Here is a 6,000-nt window from a genome sequence, read left to right on the forward strand (position 1 = left end):
TTTTAGCTGACAAACGGAGCAGCTGTTTGCCATTACTCATATCAGCATGCACTCCTTCTCACTCTCTGACCCAGTGTTATTCTTTGCGAGCCACTGGAGCTCCGGTCGTTGTATGACTGTTGGCCTAACCCTGCCAGCTTGGTTTTTCCTGCCACGGCGCTTAAAGCAACTCATTTGAAAATGCTTGTCTAGCTTAATAAATTGTCCCAATCCTTTTTTTTTGGTTAATTCCTTTTTATTTTTGCGAGGGAGAAGTAACAGTTAATGACTCATTGTTTGGTCTCTGCTTTGTTGTTTGTGGAAATGAGAAGTCATGCACAAGTGCAGTGTATGGTTGAGCACAGAACGATTAAGCAAGACGTGCATGCACCAAAAACAAACAAAAAAAAACATGTAGTACGTTTACAGAGCCAACTAAAGCCATCATCTTATTTCCTGTGCTGCCAGGATCAAAACATAGAGGTGCGCCTGCAACTGAATCTTGTGTGTAGCTGTGAAAACAACTCTCGTGAGCGATAGTTTCTTCATTGACCTGTCAGAGATCAACTTAAGGTTGCCCTATCTCAAAAGGAAACAACAACAAAAAAACACTTTATTACCTTTAATTAAGACAGCATTAATGACTTCCTTCCGGGCTTGTACATAAACATTGAGTTAGTATTTTACAGAGTGCAATTATCCTGGTGGCGTGATTACCACAGACCGGAGCCTCTGCTGGTTTCCTGGCCGGGAAGACATCAGCTTGTTTAGATTAACTTGGATGCACGAGAGGATAACGGTGAAAGAGGGAGCGGCTGAGCTGAAGCATTTGGTTTTATTGTCATTCTCATAAGGAAATGATTCAGAAAGAAAGGGGGTGGGGGGGGTACTAAGGCTTCGGGCAAAGCTCAATGGATATTAGGTCAGTAGTCAATACCTGGAAATGTTTGGCTTCACAATGCCAACTGATTGTATTTTTCGTCATGTGTAATGATAATTGGGCATTGCTCCAGAATGATAATCATTATAAAATACAAACGTTACTAATGGGAGTCACTACAAACAGCCCCGAGCAGAATTAATAATTAAATATACATACTCACTCATAGTGTGCATTTATTCAAAGACACATGCAGAATAGATGCAAATATTAAAGAGATTTACATAGAAATAGTTTTCTGTGCATTTTCAAGTATCACACATATGTAGATGTCGAAAGCAAAAACATCTGCCATTTGAGTTGGTGATGTCACTGAAACAAAGCACGACACACGTGCACCAGCTGGTGAATTTTGAATGCTCTTTTCAACATATGATCAGAACTTCCAGTGGTATGACAAACAACATTTGAGGTAAAGCATTTAGCTCATTAGTAAATGTTACATTAACACCAGGTAGTGTGGATGCATATAGACACTTTGGCAGTGTTAAAATGAACACCCGAGGTGTTGAATTTACTCCAGCAGATTTGCAATGTGATCACAGTGGGATCAATGCATGAAACGGGCACGGTGGACCAGTGGATGGCGTGGCTGCCTCAAAGTCGAGAGGTTATGGGTTTGGATTCGCATATTCTCCCTGTGCTTGTCCCTTTCTCTTGGTCCTCCCGCTACCTACCAAATTCCAGGTTGATCATTAATTGAAGACTCTAAAAATAGATTGTAGTCATCAATTAAATGTTAAAGAGATTCAGTTCAGAAAAGATATCTTCAAGTGGAATTCTGGAATATCACAATGTATATCACATTCATTCTTTTTCTCGCGCTCATCCTATTCAGAGACACAGGTGAGCTCGAGCCAGCAGCCAACAGTACAACACTTTAAACATCAACCTCTAAGGTCCCATGCATGCATAGATGATTAAAATGTTGATAATCCTGAAAAAAGTCGAATTGTATAACCAGACAAGTGGTCAAATTGTAGCTATACGTAACATAGTAACTAATTGCTGATGGCTTGATAACGTCGCCTGTTTGACTTGTGTACTTGATTGAAGTACTGCATGGGTGGCACATTGGTGCAGGCCTGTGGGCATTGACAGATTGAGGTCAGTTTATGGACTTGCGAGTATGGAGCTATTTGTAGCGCAACACATGATAAGAGGAGAGACTTGTGCAAGGGGTGCTTCGTGGCTTGCTGGAGGTTGAATGAAAGTTAATGGGGGCAGGGCACAAGTGCAAGCCTGGCAGATGAAGCGCAACGCTCCGCAGGGTATTTCCAAGTGTGATTTAGCCACAGAGTCCCCAAAGGTCAAATCATTAACCCTTTATTGATAATTCGGAGAAGTTTATCCCTCAGGCGTCAACACTTTGCCAAACAGACATGCATTCCCGATAAACAGGCTTACTGCCATGGATAAATCAACCATGTGGACGTATGGTAACAAATCAGTCTTTTTAGACCATACATGACATGTTTAGCTACAGTACATGTACCAAAGCTTGTTGAGATCGTCACAGTGGGTCTACAGAATTCAACATAATGGTAATGCCCTTTCATTCCCGAACATCGGCAATTTAACAAAACACAAACCTCCTTGTCTTTTTGGAGCAACACAAGCGTAACATGATTGTGCCGACTCTAGGAAATTGCTGAGTGCTTTGTAAAGGACTCGGATTAAAAGCGTGAGGTTCCAGGGTGTGAGAACCACGTGAGAGAAGTTGGAAAGAGAGTGTCTTCGAAGGCAAACTGCTGCAGCGTTAATGATTGTAGTACTGCTGCATGACACCGATTTGAAAGCAGCAACGGTAAACACCAGAAAGCAAAGATGAACTCGTCCAACCAAGTGAGTGAAACGATCTGTTGTGAGCGATAAATAAGAGCAGCTGATAATGTGATTCCAGCTAATTCCCACTAACAGCAAAAATGCTTTCTTATTCACGACACATCATTTGACTACTACTGCTACGGGAATAATAAGTCTAAATTTTAACTTGATTTCCCCGCAAGTCACTTAGACTCAACCTCGTGATTTCTGCTTGAACTCACATAAAATGACTTATCAGTGCTACTTTTTTTGACTTGCTGTCAGAACCAATTCTAGAGCCATATTAAATTGATTACTGATTGGTAACTCCTCCTGGACTAAATATGAACCCAACAATACATCAAAGTGCAAGTCCGTTCATGTTCTTGAAGAAAAGTCATAATTATCATTTTCAGTCAACACACTTAGTTTGTAAATATTGTGTTTCCGCAAATAGTTGATGCCCTATAAATGATAATAATTGCCCAGAATCAAATCTACCACAAGTGATTATCCCAAAACACTATGATTGCAAACGCTTACAAACATCCTCACCATGCACAGTACCTGTGTGTACACATCAACTATTGTGATTGTGTAATGTTGACGATAATGAAAAGGATTAATTGCAGCAATGAACATTTGACTACAAAGCAAAAGTGAGGCGTTGCAACACTTTTTTTGTCTCCCGCTCTGCTCCTGGCCAGTGCTGGTTAGGAAGTCACTTGCTTGTAGGCCACTAGCAACAATCAATTTTGCAGTTAGCGCTAGAGTGGGAGGCACTTGAGAGTTTAGTAACCCACCACCACCAGAGCCACACAGCGGCTGTGGTAAATATCTTTGATGTGGGATCTTCCTGACGACTTTGAATGTCCCCAGGATAAAGGATGACGTCAACTCCAACTGGAGCTCGTAGATTTAACGTTGTTATACTGCACAACATCTTGTTTCATGTACTATTACCCTACTTTATTTTCATAATGTGTTCAGTATTATGACTTTATGCTAATATTTTGACTACATTTTTGTAAATGTATTTTTTTTTGTGTGTGATTATTATTACAACTTGATTCTAGTGAATTTATCAGCAATTCTTTGACTCGTATTTTTGTTCTTTTTTAAACCAACCATTTGTAAGTGCCTATTGCTGTGAATAATTATAATTAATTATAATTGAATCATCGGATATGGGACAATATGATGAGAATTATATAATTAATTAATACATTTACCAAGAAATGGGCTCCAGAACCCCTGCGACCCTTGTGAGGAGAAGCGGTACAGATAATGGATGGATGCAGATTTACAAAGATTGTCTTAAATACCTTTTTATTTCTTCCTACTTTGTTTTGGGCATGTAACATGCACTTGCTTTTTTGTTTTTTTTCTTTCTCCATAGCCGCTGCCATTTCCTGTTGAGGATCCAGTCCCAGCAGACTACACCCTGAAGGACTGGTTGCCAGTCAGCCACAGTGAACACAGAGATACACAATGGTTGGCGCAAACATTCACGCCGTCACTGAGTCGGGACCCCCCCCCCCCCCCCCACTGTGTATTTTATTAGATTTTACGGCCTTGTTTATGCTTTTATTTATTTATTTATATTTCTGCGTTTACTGAAATGCACTTTACTTTGGAGTCAGCCAGTCCTCCCTCAAGCGCCTCCAACTGGTCCAAAATGTTGCTGCTAGCCTTTCAACTGGAGCTCGGAAAGCAGAGTATATAACCCCAATCTTGGACTCTCTTCACAGAGTTCGCTTTCGGATACTTCTGTTCATCTTCAAAGCTTTAAATGGGCGTACCTCTCTGAGCTCCTCCACGCTGACGCACCTGCCCGCTGCCGACCAAATGCTACTGGAGGTGCCGAGGACTAAGCGCAGCCTCAGGGGGGATCCTTCCCCATGGAATGACCTCCCATTAAATGTTAGGCAAGCCCCCTCTCTGTCCACTTTTAAAACCGGTTTGCAGACACATTTTTATTCTTTAGCTTTCCACTCAACATGAGAGTCACTGTTCTGCTATTCTTCTGGTATCTCTTGTATATGTGTTTATGTGTTTCAATTTGTGTGCTAATTTCCCGCTAATTTATATTATGGAAAGCGCTTTGTTACAGCTCTAGCTGTTGTATTGTATTGCTTTCTGTCGTGACACTATCCATCCATACAGCCGTCTTCCATATAACGACTTCACAGGCTTTTAGTTCAACAAAACATGAAGGCTACCTTGCTCATCGCTGTTGTTATTTTTATAAATTCATGTTGCCTAGTTTTCTGTTAATTATCATATGTAAACAAGTCTAATATCTGGACGAGGCAGAAGACCTGGCGGTCTGTGTGGGTGGGGGATGGGCTGTGGGCACTGATGGCACTTCTGCTTGTGATTCCGAACGTTGTAATCTAGAGTGTGCGTGAGAGCAAGGGGACGGTCGGCTTCCCCTCCCCCATCGCTTTGCAACCCTCTGGGGAAAACTTGGATCTACACTTCAGGACGATGTCCAGGCCCTCCTTGCTCACACTCATAACCTCAGCCTTCATAACAGGCATTTATGTCCCTTGAAACATCCTTGTTACGGCACACATATACATCGTATCTATCTGTGCTTGCATGCCACCGTGAGCCAGAAAGGACAAACGCGATAAAGAGACATGAGTCAAGAGATGGAAGGAGACTGATTGCACACTTTGGCGGTATAGAAGTTCAAGAGTTGAAGATCGTATCAGGATCGGTTGTCTCGTGTAGCTAACCACTTGACGCCACTCTGCCAACCAGTGCTGGTTTGGGGTGACTGACCATGATACGTGGCTCATAAAACCTCAACAGTGAGGGATGGTTCAGACGGAGTTCACCGAGGTACAGTTGTTTGAGTAAGAGAGGCAGCACACTGGTGTGTTTTTAGAACATTGGAATAACAGCGCACAAACTACACAGTGGTTATTCTTCACAATTGCCATGTCATGAGTCAAGATGAACCCATGAAAATTTCCCACTGGTGGGTGATTCAGCACTTTTAGCCTTTTGTAGTATTCTGTATTTCTTTTCTGCTCCTCCACAAAACTCTAAACATCCTAAAGCAAAGCAAAGCAAGGTTCCCATTGGAGCAATGATGAATAAATAGCTCTCATGTGAACGTGGCCAAGTCCCATTTTGCTCTGTCCTCTGTTTGTTTTCACCCCCCACTATTGTAATTACCCTGCCCCCATTAAAACCCAGAAGTACCCACTGGTAAACAGACCCCAACAACCCCGGCACCTTGACTCAGACCCATAAAAACACAG

General features: G+C 42.0%; 1 long non-coding RNA gene across 1 annotated transcript in view; it reads left to right on the top strand.

The window, feature by feature from the left end:
• Positions 1–5,047, top strand: part of LOC148343292 (uncharacterized) — a 34,374-nt gene extending 29,327 nt beyond the window's left edge. Inside the window, exons 2-3 of the long non-coding RNA XR_015846163.1 lie at positions 4,125–4,219; positions 4,477–5,047. This is a non-coding gene — a long non-coding RNA (uncharacterized LOC148343292). The remainder of the gene's footprint in view (positions 1–4,124; positions 4,220–4,476) is intronic.
• The last annotated feature ends 953 nt before the right edge of the window (positions 5,048–6,000 follow it).

This window comes from Idiotropiscis lumnitzeri, chromosome 1 (assembly GCF_059441095.1).
Source record: "Idiotropiscis lumnitzeri isolate Australia: NSW breed Sydney's pygmy pipehorse chromosome 1, RoL_Ilum_1.0, whole genome shotgun sequence".
In the NCBI taxonomy this organism is placed as follows: Eukaryota; Metazoa; Chordata; class Actinopteri; order Syngnathiformes; family Syngnathidae; genus Idiotropiscis; species Idiotropiscis lumnitzeri.